At 39.8% G+C, this 20,811-nt stretch overlaps 1 pseudogene; it reads left to right on the top strand.

The window, feature by feature from the left end:
* The first annotated feature begins 9,016 nt into the window (after positions 1 to 9,016).
* LOC126071002 (vomeronasal type-2 receptor 116-like) overlaps positions 9,017 to 20,811 on the top strand; it is a 46,357-nt pseudogene continuing 34,562 nt past the window's right edge.

Here is a 20,811-nt window from a genome sequence, read left to right as displayed (position 1 = left end):
CTTAATTTTGCCTTCCTATTTCAGAGTCAGTTTTGCTGGATATGTGATTCTTAACTGGCAGTTTATCTCCTTCAATGCTCAATATATGTCATCCCATTGCCTTCTTGCCTTCATGGTTTCTGCCAAGTAGTCTGAACTTATTGATTCTCCTTTGTAGGTGACTTTTTGCCTATCCCTGGCTGCTCTTAAAATTTTCTCTTTATCTTTGGTTTGGCAAGTTTGATGATAATATGTCTTGGTGACTTTCTTTTGAGGTCTACATTGTATGGAGTTTGATGAATATCTTGAATAGATATCCTTTCTCCTTTGATGATGTCAGCGACATTTTCTACCAACAAATCTTCAGCTATTCTATCTGTATATTCAGTTATCCATCCCTGTTCTGGTATTCCAATCACTAGCAAGTTATTCTTCTTGATAGAGTCCCACATGATTCTTAGGGTTTCTTCATTTTTTTAAATTCTTTTATCTGATTTTTCTTCAAATATCTTGGTGCCCAGTGACTTATCATCCATCCCCACAATTCTGCCTTCCAGTTCCTCAATTCTGCTGGTCTGACTTCCTATTGAGTTGTCTAATTCTGTAATTTTATTGTTAATCTTTTGGATTTCTGAATGCTGTCTCTCTGTGGATTCTTGCAGCTTATTAGATTTTTCATTATGTTCTTGAATAATCTTTTCAATTTCTTCAACTGCTTTATCTGTGTGTTTCTTTGCTTTTTGTGTACATTGCCTGATTTCATTCCAGGTGTCATTCCTGATGTCTTGAAGTGTTCAGTTTATTAGTCTTTTGTATTCTATATCTTGCAATTCCAGAAATACATCTTCTTCTAGGAGAGACCTTTATTGTGTGTTTTGGGAGCTGTAGAAGTAATCATGGTCTGCTTCTTTATGTGATCTGATATCAACTGCTGTCACAAGCCATCTATAAGTTACTGTAATAATTGATATTATGTTTGCTCACTGTGTCCTATCTTTTTTTTGTTTTGTTTTAATATACCCAGGTAGGCTACTAGAGTGTGCCAACTTGATTATTGGAGCCTTTAAAGCACTAATGTCCTGTTACCAGATGGTTAGAGCTGTTACCAGGTATAAGAGCCTATGAATCCATTCGCTATTCTTGGATAGAATCAGTTCAGGTGTCCTGATAGTCGGTCACCTACTGTGTGGTATAGGCTCTCACCTACTATCTTAGAGGAGTAGTGGTGATGGTTGTATGCACTGGCTTCTGGTAGCGGCAGGGGGTCACACTCTGAGGTGGGCAGGGTGGTGACAGCCTTCCCCTAAGTGTCATTTAACAAGGAGCCTCTCTGTTCTCTAGAGTGCTGTGGTGCATGGGCTCTGCAGGTGTACCTTAGGCACCCAGTGCTTATACCTGTAAAGACTCGTAGGCACCACTATCCTCAGAGCTCTTTCACGGGTGGCTAGGTGGCGTGGGTAGAACCTTAGCCCTCAGGTTCCTGCCGTGGGTAGGTTAGGGCTCTGTTTAATAGGTAGAGTGGTATCAGGCCTCCAAAACCTGCCTCTCCACTGTGTTGCTGAAACAATTACAGTGAGACCTCCAACAGATTGGCCTTTGCATTATAATAGCCACTGGTTCCATGCAGGGGTGAAAGCCAAAGTCTATAGATCGCTTATGCCTGGACTGGAGCCACTTCTGCTCTGGGCTTCCAGTTTAGGGGAGTCAGGTAAGTATTTTTCCCCTGTTTGTTAATTTGCTCCTTCTCCCAGGCCAGAAGAATGGGTCAGAGAGAGTGTGCTGCAAGTTCTGTCTCAGGCCCAGGGAATTCAAATGTTAATGAAGCTGACTGGGGCAGGGGGATGAGGGAACAGATAGATAGGATAGAGAACTTTCAGAAGAAGGAGCTATTAGATCCATGTGGTAAATTAAACAAAATCACATATCTAGTGTTAGAGCTCTATTTTATCTCAGATTCCAGAGGCGTGTGGAGCCTGTGTGCATTGGCTGGGTCTCTGCCGAGATTACCCTGGGGGTTAGGGCTGCGTCCTGTGTTTGCCTTCTTTCTGTGAAACAGCTTTGTCCCAAACCCCACCACCAGATCTGTGGCCGTCACACCAGGGGCTCGGGGTGCTAGCACTTTGCCTTTTTTTCCACTGAAGTAGCCACTTCCTAAACTCCACATGTAGGTCCGCTGAAGGCACACCACAGGGTCAGGAATGCGCCTCTTTTGTTTGCCTTCGTTCGGTGATTTTGCCATGTCTCAGGAAGCTCCCATCAGCCCCACTGCCTTTGGACCAAAGAATAGCACCAAGGAATCGGAGCTGAGGTGCTGAGCGGGCTCAGCAACTTGTCGCTGCTTCTGCATGGCCTCTAGCTCCACTGTCACTCAGGTCAATTCCTTAGTTCCGTGTTTGATGCTCAGGGTTTGTAGATTGTGACATATGTAATGGATTCACCTGTTTTTTCAGGTCTTTGTTGCAAGAGAGTTCAGTGGAACTTCTGACTAGTTAGCCATCTTCGCCCTTTCCTTTTCATTTTTTACCATTTCCAGTTTTCCTGGATTCATACGTGGTACATTTCACATTCTGGTTATTAATGGATATTTGCAGCCCCACGTGTCTGTCATTTTGTTGTATTGTGGGGGCTTGTGTGTTGCTGTGATTCTGGAAGCTATGCCACTGGTATTTGGATGTGAGCAGTGTCACCCATGGTGGATAGGTTTCAGCTGATCTTCCAGGCTAAGACAGACTAGGAAGAAGGACCAGGCGGTCTACTTCTGAAAAGAACTCCCCAGTGAAAACCTTATGAATAGCAGTGAAACCTTGTCTGATACAGTGCTGGAAGATGAGCCCCCCAAGTTTGAAGGCAGTCAAAAGTCATTCCAGGGGTTCAGTAGTATATTTGAGAGGGCAGAAGAAAGAATCAACAAACTTAAAGAAAGGTCAATAGAGATTATCCAGTCAGAGAAGCAGAAGATGAAAAGAATGGGGGGGAAAAAACCAAAGAACAAAACCAAAAAAAAAAAAAACACCAGCCTAAAAGACCTGTGGGATAACATCAAGTGTACCAATATACACATAATGGGAGTACCAGAGGGAAAGGAGAGAAAGGGGCCAGAAGAATATTTGAAGGAATAATGGTTGAAAAGTTTCCAGATTGGATGTTGTTGTTGTTAGGTGCCGTCAAGTCTGTTCCGACTCATAGCGACCCTATGCGCTGCCTGGTCCTGTGCCATCCTTACAATCGTTGTTGTGCTTGAGCCCATTGTTGCAGCCAGTGTGTCAATCCACCTCGTTGAGGGTCTTCCTCTTTTCCGCTGACCCTGTACTTTGCCAAGCATGACGTCCTTCCCCAGAGACTGATCCCTCTTGACAACATGTCCAAAGTATGTAAGACGCAGTCTCATCATCCTTGCTTCCAAGGAGCATTCTGGCTGTACTTTGTCCAAGACAGATTTTTTCCTTCTTGTGGCAGTCCATGGTATATTCAATATTCTTCGCCAACACCACAATTCAAAGGCATCAGTTCTTCTTTGAAGAAGAATTGCATGTGAAAGCTGAAAAATGATTTAATGAAAGACATAAATCTACATCCAAGAAGCTCAATGAACTGTAAGCAGGATAAACTCAAAGAGATCCACGTAGAGACATGTTACAGACAAATCTGTTGAAAGAAAAAGACAAACGGAATTTTGAAAACAACAAGAGAGGAGGGTGTCATCACATAGATGGGCTTCTCAATCAGATCACAGTCACTTTCTCATTAGAAACTGTGGAGGCCAAAAGTCAGTGGGATAGAGTCCATAAAGTATTGAAAGTAAAAAAAAAAGAAGTGAGATAAGAAAAACTATTTCTTTAAAAATGAAGAAGTTAAGAAATTTTCAGATTAATGGAAACTGAAGGAGTTAATCACCAGTACAACTAACCTACAAGAAATGCTAAAGGGGGTCTCCCAAGATAAACTGAAAAGACATTAGACAGTAACTAGAAGCCATCTGAAGAAATAAAGAAAAATGTTAAAGTAGCTACATAGGTAAATATTAAAGGTATTATTGCATATTTGATTTTTAAGTACTCTTTTTTCTTAGATTTTTTTTCCATATATAATATAAAGAACAAATGCATAAGTCAATAATTGTAAAGGTAAGTTCATAGGCACACAATGTAAAAAGACCTAGTTTGTGACTATAACAACATAATGGGGGGCAGCATGGCACTGAAAAGGAGTAGAGTTTTTTTTACGCTATTGAAATTAAGTCAGTATTAATTCAAACTTGATTTCTATAAAGTTAATATGTTAATTGAAATTCCTAGGTTAATGACTAAGGGAAAACTAAGATATATACAGAATAAGAAATGAGATGGGAATCAAATTGGTACACTGGGGAAAAAATGATGAAACAGAACTGAAAGCAGTACTGGAGGAACTGAGGAACAAAAAAGATTTAAGACGTAGAAAATAGATAGTAAGATGACTGATAAGTCCTTTCTTATCAGTAAATTATTTTAGATATAATTTGAATAAACTCTATAACAAAAACACATAGTACTGAATCTTTAAAAACATCTTGATCCAGCTGGATGCTCTTTACAAGAAACTCACATGAGAGAGGGTATTGCATGGTTTAAAATTAGTTAAGGTGTGCGTCAGGGTTGTATCCTTTCACTACACTTACTTAATCTGTATAAAACATTTGTCTTCTGGTTTTATAAGTATTCTTTTAGCAATGAACATAAATGCTAAGTGTCTTAGGCTGGGTTCTCTAGAGAAGCAAAACCAGTGGAGTGTCTAAATACATATAGCTAGAGAGAGAGAGAGGTTTATATGAAGGAAATGGCTCACGCGTTGTAGAGGCTGGAAACTCCCAAGTAAGGCTGAAGGCTTCTTCTGACTCACAGAGTTGGCAAATCCAAGATCCAGACCACAGAGACTGATGAACTCAAGGTCAGCAAGTGTCATGGATTGAATTGTATCCCTCCAAAATATCTGTCAACTTGGCTAGGTCATGATTCCCAGTATTGTACGATTTTCCACCATTTGGTCATCTGATGTGATATCCCTATGTGTTGTCAATCCTATCTCTCTGATGCTGATGAGATGGAATTAACAGCCTTTATGTAAACTCAATCTAGAAGATGAGATTGTGTCTTAAGCCAATCTATTTTGAGACATAAAAAAGAAAAGCCAGCAGAGAGACAGGGGGACCTCACACTACCAAGAAAGCAGTGCCGAGAGCAGAGCCTATCCTTTGGACCTGAGGTTCCTGTACAGAGAAACTCCTAGACCAAGGGAAGATTAATGACAAGGACCTCCCTCCAGAGCTGACTGACAGAGAAAGCCTTTCCCTGGAGCTGACGCCCTAAATTTGGACTTGTAGCCTACTAAACTGTGAGAGAATAAATTTCCTTAAAGCCATGCACTTGTGATATTTTTGTTAGAGCAGTACTGAATAACGAAGACAGCAGGCAAGCTGCTAGCTCAAGTCCCAAGAAAGAACTGGAGCTCAGATGAACAGAAGCCAGCTGCAATATCCAGAGCAAGCAAACTAGTGAGCCTTACTAGAAAGCCCACCTATATTGGATGCAGGCACAACCCCAAGGAAATTTCCTTTCAGCGGATTGGCTACTCATAGCAGATCCCATCATGGAGGTGATCACATTATAGCAGGTCTCATCATGAAGATGATTTCATCATTATACCACTGCCAAATTACATCATAACTGATAATCCACTGAGAATCATGGCCCAGCCAAGTTGACACACAGTCTTAATAATCACACTAAGTAACCCACTTTGTCATGAATGCTAGGGTGGTCATTACCAGAAAATAATTGGCTTTGACAAATATGATGTGCCGTAAATATATAGCATTATTTATTTTGACACGTATTTATATACTGCTGCTTTCTCCAAAAGTCTGTGAACTGGTTTTTGAAAAAAAGCATTTAATTGTTTGTCTTTTCTGTGGCTTATTGGCATTGGTCGTTGAGCACTGGGGCTAGCATTTTGAGATAGATGTCATTAATATGAATGTGAGACAAAACCACAGACAATTAAAATAATTTTTATGTTGCCGTTGGTCTCATAGCCTTCCTGTGAATCAATCACATGTGACTTAAGACTGTGTTTGAACCAACTTCTCACTTTGTGCATTGTAAACAACACTCATCACAAAATTCAGATAAAAGGTAAAAAGGAATTATGTGGTAGTACAAGAATCTCAGTGCTATTTTTACAGCAAACATTATATGTACTTACCATGAGCCAAGTGTCAATACCTTCTAGCTGAAGACCGTCAGGAACACACCTGTAGCTAAATCATCGAAGACAGAGCCCATTAGGAGTGGCAGGGGTGGTGGAGTAAAAGTGAGAGAGGGTAAGCAAAAGTTACAGAGCAAAGACTATGTCTTGTACATTTAGCAGGGTGGGAAAGGCAAGGAGCAGAGCATTTGTATAGGCTTGATGTTTTGTAATGGCGCTGGTTGTGGGAAGAAAGCAATATGCAATAGGTTGGGGGCAGATTATGTAAGGTCTTGAATGTGAAGCTAAGGCATTAATCTTGTAGGAAGAGACATCGAACATTACTGAAGGGAGTGAGAAAAAATTGCAAGAACTAGTAACAGAATCGCATCTAATTCTGACTTGCCTAACAGGGCATGAAGTGCACAAAGCTAAGGTTTAGTACGGTGCCTTTCATATCATTTTGGTCAGAAGCCACAGTAAAAATACATCCTATGCCGAAACCCAGTATACAGTACTGATGCACACATACACACACAACTGAAACTTAAGATAAACAAGACTTTGCCTTATCATGTGTGCAACATTATTTTCTACTCCACTCCACTCCACCTGCTTCTGCTTTACTTCACTTGATTGTACTTCATGCTTGTGTATCCTCATTATTTTTTTCTATCTACAAAGGAATGGCCAAAAGTTTGAAAAATCGTGTTTTACAAAGATAAATTAGTGAGGAAAGTGAACCGCAGGGTACAAAATAGGGATAGGATGGTACTTATTAGGTGATAGCATTGTTCATTTACTAATAAATTCCTTAATTCTTTCCTTCAACCAAATGTGATGAAGTATGTATTACGTACCAGGCATGGAGATACAAATATTCCCAAGATTCAGTCATGCCCTCGGAAGGCTTGTGGCTAGTGGTAGAGACAGGTAGCCAATTCAGTGTGGCAAGTGCTTTAATAGAGATTTGAGAAAAAGTTCCCAGTACAGATCTCGCTACCTCAGGAAAATGTTGTTGTTAGGCGCCATCCAGTCAGGTCCTACTTATAGCAACGCTATGCACAACTGTATGAAACACTGCCTGGTCCCGCCTTGTCCTCACAAATGTTATGTTTGAGACCGTTGTTGCTGCCACAGTGTCAATCCGCCTCATCGAGTGTCTTCCTCTTTTTCACTGACCCTCTATTTTACCAGGTTCAAGTAATCAAAAGTTTCATTTTACTTTGATCCACAATTAACACCAATGGAAACAGTAGTCTGGAAAACAAATGATGCATTGCCCTGGGCAAGCCTGCTGCAGGAGACCTCTTTAAAGTGTTAAAAAGCAAAGATGTCACCTTGAAGACTAAGGTAGAGGGTCAGTGAAAAAGAGGAAGATTCTCAACAAGATGGATTGACACATTGGCTGCAACAATGGGCTTGAGCATAACAATGATTATGAGAATGGCGAGGGACAGGGCAGTATCTCATGCTGTTGTACATAGAGTCCTTATGACTCAGTGGCACCTAACAACAACAACAACAACTCTACCAAGCATGATGTCCTTTTCCAGAATCTGATCCCTCCAAAGTATGTGAGATGAAATTTTGCCATCCCGGCATCCTAGGAGCTTTCTGATTGTATTTCTTCCAAGACAGACTTGTTCATTCTTCTGGAAGGCCATGGTATATAGTCAGCGCTCTTCACCAACACCGTAATTCAAAGGCATCAATTCTTCTTTGATCTTCTTTATTCCTTGTCCAGCTTTCACAGGCAGGTGCGTCTATTGAAAATACCATGGCTTAGGTCAGACGCACTTCAGTTTTCAAAGTGACATCTTTGCTTTTTAACAGTTTCAAGAATACTTTTGCAGCAGATTTCCCCAATGCAATATGTTCTTTGATTTCCTAACTGCTGCTTCCATGGGTGTTTATTGAGGATCCAAATAAAATGAAATCCTTGACAACTTCAATATTTTCTCCATTTGTGATGATATTGCATATTGGTCCAGTTGTGAGGAGTTCCTTTTTTTTCATGTTGAAGTGCAATCCATACCGAAGGCTGTGGTCTTTGATCTTCATCAGTAAGTGCTTCAAGTCCTCTTCACTTTCGGCAAGCAAGGCTGTGTCATCTGTGTAATGCAGGTTGTTCAGGAGTCTTCCTCCGATGCTGATACCATATTTTTCTTCATATAGTTCAGCTTCTCGGGTTATATAGATTGATTGAGTATGATGAAAGGCTACAACGCAGATTCGCACAATAATGAAACACTGCCCTGTCCTGCATCACCCTCAGAATCCTTGCATGCTTGAGCCCACGTTTGCAGACACTGTATCAGTCCATCTCATTGAGAATCTTCCTCTCTTTGTTTCTTATGTCTCATTAATTCTCAGGTCAATTAATCTGACGTTCACTGTGAGACAAAGTAGAAGTCAACCTCTGAGTAGAATATTTACATTTGTAAGCCCCCTGCAAGTCTATTTATCATTTTTTTTGCATGTTAAAATTTTTTTGATGGTATTGCTTTTTAGTATTAAGGGTTGTAAGTACTGGTAAAATGATGTTTGAAGTTTTGTATAATTCCATTGTCACATGTATTTTATTGCTACAGTAACTCTAGAGTGCAGACTTATTTTTAATTGTAGTAGCATTGTGTGTGGAAATGGAGGGAACGTACTGAACGAAATGAGAATTCAGAAATCAATAATCCATAGAAGTGATATCAAACTTTGCCATGAAGCTGGAGTTTCAATAAGTTATGTAACAGAAAAAGAAAAAAAGGAATCTATATCCACACTCCCTTTCCCTCGTGCAATCATTCTCACAGTGGCTGCATTTCTTCCCAGCCAAATCCTATACTTCTGTGCTTTTTTGTACAGATGGTGGAGATGCTGAGCAATCAGCAGGGAAGCCTATATTATATGGAAAATGGGAAGAATAATTAAGAGAGAGTATAAAAGAGTCAGAGAAGAGAGAGAGAATGAATCTGGGTTTGGAAGAGACTATTTGGAGTTGGAAGTCGAGATAAGATGGAAGCTTCTGGTAGCAGCTTTGGTACATGAGGATTTCGAGAAGGCTAAAGGTAAGAAAAAATATTTTAAGAAGTTCTGCTCTTCATATGGAATGTTCTTCCACTTTGGGCATTAATCTATAGTTTCTTCTAGAAATCTTATGCTATTTGAAATATTTCTTCCAACTTTATCACTTTAAGACAGAATTTTTTTTTTTTTTGCTTCCAGCAATTAACTTAGTAAGTCTCATTTATATCCAAATCTTTTCTTTTCTCACTGATTTTGATGCTGCTTTTACAATATAATTATTATTGTTGTTGTTAGGTGCCCACGAGTCCATTCAGACTCATACTGACCCTCTGTAGGACAGAATGAATATAATAGCATCTGACTGTACTGGATTTGCTTGTGATCATTCTGCTGCATGGATATATCTACTTAGATTGAGCCAGTTTCACACTGGCTAAGCAAAGCTTCATGGTGCATGTAATAAAGAGGAGACCAAACCTTTTCTCTTCATTCTTGTTTGTAAAAAAAAAACCCAGTGCCCTCGAGTCGATTCCAACTCATAGCGACCCTATAGGATTATCTTGCCCAATTATTCTTGTGGAAGACATGGCTAAGTTGCCTTTCCAATATCTATTCTCAACTTTTTTTTTTTTAGTAGCAGAACACTGGTTTAGTTTGGGATTGCAATATACCCAGCTAAAAACCTCAGTCTAGGGGTTGCCATGCCTATTAGTTTCCTATTGCTGTTATAAAAAATTACCATAAACTAGTGACCTAAACCAACATAAATTTATTATCTTTAAGTTCTGAAAGACAGATGTCCAAAATGAGTCCCACTGAGCTAAAAATCAAGACGTCTGCCTTCCTTTCTGGAGGTTCTAAGGAAAAATCTGTTTTTAGGTTTTCATCAGTGGTCCTTATGATGTGCCGTACATGAGATGTCATATTCTTGGGTAGGGAAATTCTCTTTCAGGACAGCTGGGTCCATTGGCAGTGAGGGAATCTGCATCTGGTGCCAAAGCTGAAGCCATGGGACCGAACTGGCAGTAAAGTTTTCTTTCTTTATGGTCCCATGGCCTCCAAGGAGTGGAGTCCTGGAGAATGGAGTAACAATTAAACAATGTATTTTTTGAGAACTTCTGAGAAATCTGCCTCTGAGCCCCCAAAGCTTTAAATTCTCCCTCTGCTGCTCAACTGCAACACACCGGCCACAGGCTAAGATCCCCCTCATTTGTAGTCCTCCGCTGAAAGGTCCATCCACTCCTGAGACCCAGCACTGGAAACCACCTCCCTGCCTAGCCTGTACCCGTTGTTCAAAGGAGAAAGGGCCAGTGTAGCCCGGTCTGTGGGGTGATGCCATGCAGAAGCCAGAGAACTCCAGGGAGTTCTGTGGGCATGGGTTCTGTGGGAATGGATTTCAGGGGAAGGAAAGCTTTTATGAACCATGTCTTCTGGGGAACAGTCAGGGTGATGACATAGTGAAATGGTATTGATTCAGATTCTATACCGTCCAGGTCCCTACTCTGAAGGGGCTTCTCACAGCCCATTCTCTCTGGTTCCCTTTCCTTCTTGCTTCCATCTCAGAGAACAATCTGCTCTTTGAGCAGAAATATTTACTCTCCCCTCAGGCTGTTCAGCTCTCAGGATTCTGCTCTGGTTCAACCTTAGCACCTCCTCTTATTTGTCAAGCACTGACTACGGGAGGCAGCGCTGCTCGGTGAGGAAGGCCCTGACTTGGAATCAGACAAGGGTGAGTTCTAATTCAGCCCTTTCCACATAGTAGCTGATGGACATTATAAATATTCTTTACATACTAGGAACCTGCTTCTTCATCAGCACAACAGTGAGTACAAGGACCTCAGAGGAAGCTCGTGGTATGACAGATACAATGTGTCAATGTCTAGAATCTATTGTCTAGTGTCATTTGAAAAACACCATTTATTTATCATTCACATGATACGTTCCAACAAGAATTTTTAGAAAGTCTGCACAATTACATAAGACAAAGGAAAATGTTCTAAATGTATAGAAGAAGAGAAACATTGGGTCAAAAGAAAAGAAAGGAAATATAAAATGAAGGGAGAAATGACAAAGTAAACAAAATTCATATCATAATGTCTCACACAGGTGCCAACATTAGGCGCCTGATTTGGCTGTGTATATTCCAGTGAAGACAAAAGACTGTGTTTGTAGTGTTAGCATAAGATTTGGCTATATAAATGGAAAAACTCAATTAAAAGTGCTTTAAACACAATAGGAGTTTATTTTCTCTTCCATAAAAGAAGGGTCCAACATAATAGCTCCAGGTTAACATGAGTGCAAGCGCTAGTCTATATTTCTGCTCTGCCATTCACAGTGGGTGGTTTTTGTAGATATGATGGCTTCTAGATTCCAGTTGTCATGTACAAACTGGGGGTAAGAAGAAGACGGAAAAGGGGAAATGTTTCTAAAGAGCATTCCAATATTCCCATCCCAAACCTTCCCTTCTATACCACTGACTACCCATAATTACAAGCGGAAGTGTGGTACTTCAGCAAGGCATATGTAACCAGTTGTCACCTGTTCAATTATCTTTGCTCTGTAGGGTTTTCAATGGTTGTGACCTTTCAGATGTAGATGGACAGCCTTTCTTCTGAAGAGAATCCGAGTGGATTCAAACCGCCAACTTTTTGTTTAGTAGCCTAGGTCTCAACAGTTTGTACCACCCAAGGCATATCTAACCAACTCCCTATAAAATTGGGTTTCTGTTAGTAAAAAAGAGAATATGTATGTTGGGTAGGGAATCTATGCTACAACCATCAGTTATAAGATTCACAGTATCCATAACATTAAAACATACTAATTCTGTAATGGAAGCATGACCCTGCCTCCTAAAAAAAAAAAGTGTCCCTGATTCTCATAAAAACATTACACTGTATAATATAATATAATGAGCAATGTCTTCAGCCAATTCCCTACAAGTAATCCAATCATGAATTTGAATATTCTTGAAATGATTCTAGTGGAGGCTAAAGGCATCACACACAGTAAGTGTCACTCTAGGGAAAAAGGGAGGAGACAGGGACATTATATCCTGGCCCAGGTATTCACGTGTTCTGAAGCAGTAACCTTGACGGGGCTAAACAGCAATATCCAGATGACGGGCAAGAATATCCTGACTCCCTAGGAGTGCAGACTGAGAGATGCACTGCAGTCACTCTGTTATTACTCTGAGTTTCATGGCTTTAATTAACCAGTTGTTATGAATCCTTTGATCTCCAAACCAAATGATTGCAATGGCCAGTACTTTGTATTTCCTGGGGAGTTTTGAATATTTTATGTTCTAGTCTTATATGAATTGGATAAGAAAAAAATAATCTCTATCCCCCACTTTTATAATGACAACAGATCATTGATGGGTGGCCACATGTGGAAGTGGGAGATGCCCCAAGAGATCTGCAGTGAAACCCATCAGTTAGCTTTCTGTTTGTCTCTCCACCTGCAGTGATTCCCCTGTTTCTTGGATCTACCCTCAGTGGCTAGAAGAGATGTCGTAGGGATGCTCATGGGATGTCCCAGGGGAGCCTGGATATGCTCGGGTGGAACCTCCATGTCTCTGAGTGAAGGCAACAGGATTTCAATGAGTCTTGAACCAATGCATGCCTCCTTCCCTTTGAGTGTGGAGAAACTCCAGCTAAGAGGTTCAGGCAGCGTTTCTCAGGGGCATTCTGCAGAGTAGAGGTCCAAACTTAAAGAAATGTTCTTTCTAAGGTAAAGACTCCCTGTGGTTGTGGATTCAAATGTTGGCCCAGATTTATACCATGGGAACTAAATGACAAGCAAAATTCCTATCTGTTTAGGTTCTTTTGCTCCCTGTAAGCTAAATCCGTCTGAGACGTTAGGAACACTAGAAAAATACTATTTGATGAGCAGGAATAGTATTTCGAGTGCTGAAGCCCTAGAAACAGCGGATACTAGCCTGTTCCCTTTGTCTGCAGCTCGCCACTCCCAGGTTGGGAGTGAACTCACTTGTGCCTCCCATAGACATCACTCTGGTCCAGATAACCATGCCTGGTCCACCTCATACCCTTCTGTTCTCACCAAAAGCAGCCAGGGAGGAAAGTAACCTTGTAGGATGCAATCCAGAAAAGCTTAAAGAGACAAATAACTGCTGTGCCTAGACCATGTATTCTCAAGGGGGGTGATACCACCACCTAGGTGATAGAAATAGGTTCTTGGGAGTGTGAAAACATATGAGACATTACAATGGTTTGTGGCCTTCTAAAGGGCCACAGTACCTAAACAGGCATACACTATATTTGTGGAATTAAAATTGCAAGAGTTTGTAGGTTGGTGATTAAGAGGGAAAATGCCTCTAAAGGCTCATTAGGGGGCAAGACTGAAAGAAAATTTGTGAAATGCTGGACCAAAAGTATGGAGGGAGGTATTTGTTGAGCAGTAACTCCCAAAAAGTTCCTTGGGCGGTACAAAAGGTTTGCACTCGACTACATCCAATGGATCCTGGCTGAAACCATAGAATACCAGAGAGATGTTTACTTGTGTTTTATTGACTATGCTAAGGCATTCGACTGTGTGGATCATAATAAATTATGGATGACTTTGCAGAGAGTAGGAATTCCGGAACACTTAATTTTGCTCATGAGGAATCTATACATGGAAAGGGAGGCAGTTGTTTGAACAGAATAAGGGGATACTGAATGGTTTAAAGTCAGGAAAGGTATGCGTCAGGGTTGTATCCCTTCACTATACCTATACAATGTATGTGCTGAGCATATAATCTGAAAAACTGGACTCGATAAAGAGGAATGGGGCATCAGGATTGGAGGAGGACTCATGAACAACCTGCATTATACGGATGACACAACCTTGCTTGCTAAAAGTGAAGAGGACTTGAAGCACTTATTAATGAAGATCAAAGACCACAGCCTTCAGTAGGATTACACGTCAACATAAAAAAAACAAAAATCCTCAAAACTGCAGCAATGAGCAACATCATACCAAATGGAGAAAAGACTGAGTTTGTCAAGGATTTCACTTTATTTGGGTGCATAATCAACACCCATGGAAGCAGCAGTGAAGAAATCAAGAGACACATTGCATTGGAAAATCTGCTGCAAAACACGTCTTTAAAGTGTTGAAAAATGAAGATGTCACCTTGAGGGCTAACGTGCGCCTGACCCAAGCCATGTTGTTTTCAATTGCCTCATGTGCATGGGAAAGCTGGACAAGGAATAAGGAAGACAGAAGAATTGAGGCCTTCGAATTGTGGTTTTGGTGAAGAATATTGAATACACCATGGACTGCTGAAAGAATGAACAAATCTGTCTTGGAAGAATTACAACCAGAATGCTCTTTAGAAGCAAGGATGCCGAGACTACATCTCATATACTTTGGACTTGTCATCAGGTGGGATCAGTGTCTGTAGAAGGACATCATGCTTGGTAGAGCAGAAGGTCATCAAAAAAGAGGAAGACCCTCAACGAGATGGAGTGACACGGTGGCTGCAACAATGAGCTCAAGCATAGTAACTATTTTGAGGATAGCACAGGGTCGGGCACTGTTTCGTTCTCTTACGCATAGGGTCACTATGAGTTGAATCCAACTTGATGGCACGTAACAACGATAACAACTAACCTAAAGTTTGATGGTTTGAACCCTCCTAGCACACCATGGAAGAAAGGCCTGGTGATCTGCTTTCATAATAGAAAACTCTATGGAGGAATTCTACTCTATAAGAAACACATAGGGTCGCCATGAGTGAGAATCGGCTCATGGCAGAGGGCTTTGGTTTACCTCTCAGAAGACAAGAAGAATGCAAAGAGAGAGGAAAGCCCATTCTTTTAGGGTGGGGTTGTTCCATTCATGCATTTCATGTTTTCTTAACTCCTATTCTGTGTTTTTCTCATCCACAATTTCAGTGAAGGGCTTTGTGTCCTGATCAGCTGGAACCACAGTGTTTTTTTTTTTTTAATGTTGTTAGCAAGAGCTAGCTTCTCCTCTTTATTTTATTCCCTCATTTTTCATAAGTGCGATCTCATGTGTTCATGACTTCATTTATGAGTACATTTCTTCATTCAACAAATATTCACTGTAAGCAAATACTATCTCTACGTGAAGTATAATAAAACTTCCTATTTCATAGGTTTGTGGGGAAGATGAAATGACATAATGCATGAAAAGATGCAATGTCTTTCATACCAGGAACATAGCTCTCAATGAGTAGAATAGAGTTGTCAGATACTGAGTATCCCTAATATGCCAGACCCTGTTTCTATTTTTTTAGTATTCTGATTCGAATGTCCTTTCCTACCTGATCAGTGCAGCACATATGAAATCTAATGATTTTAGTTCATTTAATTGCTATCCAAACACACAACTAAAAAATAAGTCATTACTTTAAATAACTTTTCAGTTGATATCCACCATCTTTCAGGTATAAATCATCATCTGCAAGAGATCATTTTGCCTTTCCAACATTAAGACTCTAATTTATTTTTCTTGTGTTATTGCATAGTATGAAACTCCAGACTACTGTACTGGATAGTGGCCATATCATGCATCCTTATATTCTTTACAATTTTAGTGGGAATTTCTATGTCGTGTGCCACAGAGACTCCCAGCAAGGACCTTGTTTGGAGGTAAGTCTTTGTTGATTAGTCAGTTATTTCCTAGACTATGGATGTACTCTACTTTTCTTTAAGTCAACTGTGGTTAGTTATATTTCCCTAAAAGAAAAGAACTATCTTGAGGTTTTCAGAATTTTTCCCATCGAGACAGACATGATTACATGTTCTCCACGTGCATAATCACAGCCACTATCTCAAAACTAATTCCCTGCATTCTGATTTCTCATATTAGTTTTTAGATTACACTCGTCTGAAGTTTGCTTTTGCCAAAGAATGCCTCTTGGAGTTATCAAATCTATAGCTTTCTTGTTTTAATTTCATTAGTTATCCTTTTATCTTTATTATTTACTATCTCCTGATTTTGGAAGTTTATTTTGATATATTTCATTGTACTTTTTCTAACTAGTTTTTAGTTACTTTTTAAAGTTTGTGTTTATGTGCCTGTACAAAAATTCAGATCTTAAACAAAATACCCTAAAACAAGATAGGAAGTCCTGGTGGTGCAGTGGTTAAAGTGCTTGACTGTTAATCAAAAGGTTGGCAATTTGAACCAACCAGCCATTCCATGGGAGAAAGATGCAGAAATCTGCTTCTATAAAGATTTACAACCTTGAAAACCCTATAGGAGGGTTCTACACTCTACAGCAGGGTCACTATGAGTCCAATTCAATTTGACAGCAATAGGTATATTTTTCAGTTGAATTTCTTGAAATATTTTCTCATAATTAACTTCAGTAGAATTACTTAAAGTTTGTCTAAAACTTGATATAAAACAAACAACCAAACCCGTTGTCATCGAGTGGATTCTGACTCATACTTGACAGTATAGGTCAGAGTAGAACTTCCCCATAGGGTTTCCAAAGCCGTAACCTTTAGAGGACTAGACTGCTATATTTTTCTGCTGCACAGCAAACAGCCAAAATTTTGTGTAGCAGCGAAGTGCAGTGTGATACCTACCGAAAGATTGTTGTTGTTGTTAGATGCCTTTAGTCGATTTCAGCTCATACCGACCCTGTGTACAACCGAAGGAAACACTGATCCTTCGCCATCCTCACAATCATTGCTATATTTGAGCCTATTGTTAATGTACTGTTGTAACCGCTTTTGAATAATCTACAGGAAAGTTTTACCTGTGTGTCATATTTATGATATTGATGGATAATTTCTGCATTTTATCCGGCCTCCTTTCTTTGGAATGGGTGCAAATGTGGACCTCTTCCCATAGGTTGGTCAGGTTGCTGCCTTCCAAATTTCTTCGCATAGATGAGCGAGCACTTCCAGTGCTACATCCATTTGTTGAAATATCCCAATTGGTATTGCATAAATCTCTGAAGCCTTCTTTTTGGTCAATGCCTTCAGTGTGGTTCGAACCTCTTCTTTCAGTGCCATGGGTTCTTGATCACATGCTACCTCCTGAATGGTTGAAGGCCGACCAATTCTTTTTGGTACAGTGACTGTGTATTCCCTCCATCTTCTTTTGATGCTTCCTGCATTGCTCAATATTTTCTCCTTCAAATCCTTCAATATTGCAACTTGAGGCTTGACTTTTTTCTTCAGTTCTTTCAGCTTGAGAAATGGCAAGCATGTTCTTCTGTTTTGATTTTCTAAATGCAGGTCTTTGCACATTTCATTATAATATTTTACTGTGTCTTCTCAAGCTGCTGTCTGAAATATTCTCTTCAACTCTTTTACTTAATCATTTCTGTCTTTCGCTTTAGCTACACTACATTCAAGAGCAACTTTTAGAGTCTCTTCTGACATCCACTTTGGTCTTTTCTTTCCTGTCTTTTTAATGATCTCTTGCTTTCTTCATGTATGATGTCTTTGAAGTCATTCCAGAATTCATCTAGTCTCTGGTCATTAGTGTTCAATGCATCAAATCTATTCTTGAGTTGATCTCTAAATTTAGGCGAGATACCAAGGTTGTACTTTAGCTCTTATGGACTTGTTGAAATTTTCTTCAACTTCAACTTGAGCTTGTATCTGAGCAATTGATTGTTGCAGAGTAGGTCCCTGACCTTGTTCTGACTGAGGATACTGAGTTTTTCTGTTGCACTGGGTTTTGAGTTCTTCCCACAGATGTAGTCAATTTGATTCCTGTGTGTTCCATCCAGTGAGGTCCACGTGTTTAGCCACCATTTATGTGGTTGAGGAAAGGTATTTGCAATGAATAATTCCTTGGCCTTGCAAAATCCTATTGTTTGAACTCTGGAATCATTTTTATCACCAAGCCATATTTTCCAACTACCAATCCTTCTTTGTTTCCAACTTCTGCATTCCAATTGCCAGTAACTATCAATGCATTTTGATTGCATGTTCAATCAGTTTCAAACTCAGAAGTTGGAAAAAATCTTCAATTTCTTCATCTTTGGCCTTTGTGGTTGGTGTGTAAATCTGCATAATAGTTGTGTATTAGCTAGCCTTTCTTGTAGGCATATGGAAAATATCCTATCACTGGCAGCATTGTACTTCAAGATAGTTGCTGAGATATTCTTTTTGATGATGAACGCTACACCATTCCTCTTCAATTTGTCATTTTCAGCATCGTGGACCATATTATTATCTGATTCAAAATGCCCAATACCAATCCATTTTAGCTCAGTATATTCCAGGATATTGATATTTATGAGTTCCATTTCCTTTTTGACAACTTGCAATTTTCCTAGATTCATACTTCACGCATTCCACTTTCAGATTATTAATGGGTATTTTCAGCTGTTTCTTCTCATTTTGAGTCCTGCCGCATCAGCAAATGAAGATCCCAAAAGCTTGTTAAAAATGCAGTTTCTGATTCTGCAAGTCTGGGTGGGTCTGGGCTACAGCATTCTTAAGAAGTTCCCAGGTGATACTGATCCTGCTTGTCCTTGAGAGGGTACATTTTGAGTCTGTGTTTAGGTTTGCAGATAGAAGAGGCAGCAAATGATACAATGTTACTGTGTAGAACTCACTCCCCAACTGAATTGAAGTAGACAAAGGTAGTACTTTATTAATTCCTCCACTTCCAATGAAAGACAACATTTCTGTGTTGTTGGTTTGCTGAAAATTGAATGGTTCCTTGCTTCTATCCTGGCAGGTGTTTCATCCACATGGAATCAGCAAATCAAACATGTGTTTAGAATTTATTCTTTTCAGATTTTTAGCCAAGTTAGAGATTCAGCTCATTCTCTTTGGGCTGTTTCTGTCCTCATGCCCGGTTACCTTCACTGGGAACCTGCTCATCATCCTGGCCATCAGCTCTAACTCCCATATTACCATTTGTTGATTCTGACCATTTTTTAAAGACACTCTTTCATCAGTACTACCTTCAAAATGCACATTATAGTTGGAGCACCTAACCTGGCCCTTTACCTGTTTTGGTAAATAAAGTTTTATTGGAACTCAGCCATGCACATTGGTGTATGTGTTATCCACGGCTGCTTTCCTGCTGGAAAAGCAGAGCTGTGTCATTGTCACAGAGAACACCTGTCCTGCAGAGCATGACATATTTACCACCTGGGCCTTGACTAGAAAATGTTTCCAAATCTTTGAATTAAAGAATTCTCATCTCTTGTATTCTAAACTTACTTTGTCAGGCATCTCGGGACACCACCAAATTTCTATAGTAGTAACATGAAATTCTATACTACCCATTGCTGTCTAGTTGATTCCAATTCAGAGTAGAACTGCCCCATAGGATTTCCAAGGAACACTTGGTGGATTCAAGCTGCTGACCTTTTGCTTACCAGCCATAGGTCTTAACCACTATGCGACCAGGGTTTCCAAAACTAGCAAGATGAAATTCTATAGTACTAACCGGGCAGTGTTTTGTTCTGTTGTACATAAAGTCACTGTGAGTGAGAATAGTCTCGATGCCACCTAACAACAACAACAATAACATGAAATTCCATACAATACTGCATTCTCACAATTACTATATGAGATTAGAGTTTGTACTTTTTTTTCTGTATGTTTTTGTTGTTGTTAGGTGCCATCAGGTTGGTTCTGACTCACAGCGACCCTATGTACAACTGAAGAAATCAATGCCAGATCCTGCACTATCCTCACAATCATTGTTATGCTTGAGCCCGTTGTTGTAGCCACTGTGTCAATCTATGTCACTGAGGTCTTCCTCTTTTTTGCTGACCTTCTACTTTACTGAGCATGATGTCCTTCTCCTGGGACTGATCCCACCTGATAACATGTCCAAAGTATGTGACACGTTGTCTCACCATCCTTGCTTCTAAGGAGCATTCTGGTTGTACTTCTTCCAAGACAGCTTTGTTCATTCTTTTAGCAATCCATGGTATATTCAATGTACTTCACCAACACCTCAGTTCAAAGATATCGGTTCTTGATGGTAAATCAAACAAGAAATTGTACTTTTCCAAAAGACCTAAATAGAAAATACCATGGAGGCTGCTGCCTTGTCTTCTTAAATCTTAATATCTCCTCTGCCTAAAAAAATCTCTGAAACAGAAGAAAAGTGAAAGAAATTTTTGTTGAATGAATAAATTTAAATTAGCTTAAATCTTAGGTGATGTTATATTGTCTCAAGGATTTAAAATTATATGTCTAGCCTAAAAAAAAAAAAATTTTTCTTTTTTTTTTAGTCTAGCCTGGAGTTTCCATAATGCATGTCTCCAAACAAGATCACTCCAAATTCATAGATTCTCCACATGAAAGTTTAATAGATATATCAAGTTTGACATGTCAAAAATCCTAATCTCTGTTGTTGTTGTTGTTAGGTGTCATTGAGTCGGCTCTGACTCATGGCAATCTGATGTACAACAGAAGAAAACACTGCCCAGTGCTGTATAATCCTCACAGTCATTGCTATGCTGGATCCCATTGTTGCATCCACTGTGTTAATCCATTTTATTGAGCAACTTCCTCTTTTTTGAAAACCCTCTAGTTTTCCAAGCATGACTGCCTTCACCAGGGACTGATCCCTCCTGATAACATGTCAAAAGTACCAATGCAAAGTCTTGGTATTATCTCTTCT

The sequence above is a fragment of the Elephas maximus genome, chromosome 3 (genome assembly GCF_024166365.1).
Source record: "Elephas maximus indicus isolate mEleMax1 chromosome 3, mEleMax1 primary haplotype, whole genome shotgun sequence".
In the NCBI taxonomy this organism is placed as follows: Eukaryota; Metazoa; Chordata; class Mammalia; order Proboscidea; family Elephantidae; genus Elephas; species Elephas maximus.
This window is presented reverse-complemented; position numbering and strand designations above follow the sequence as displayed.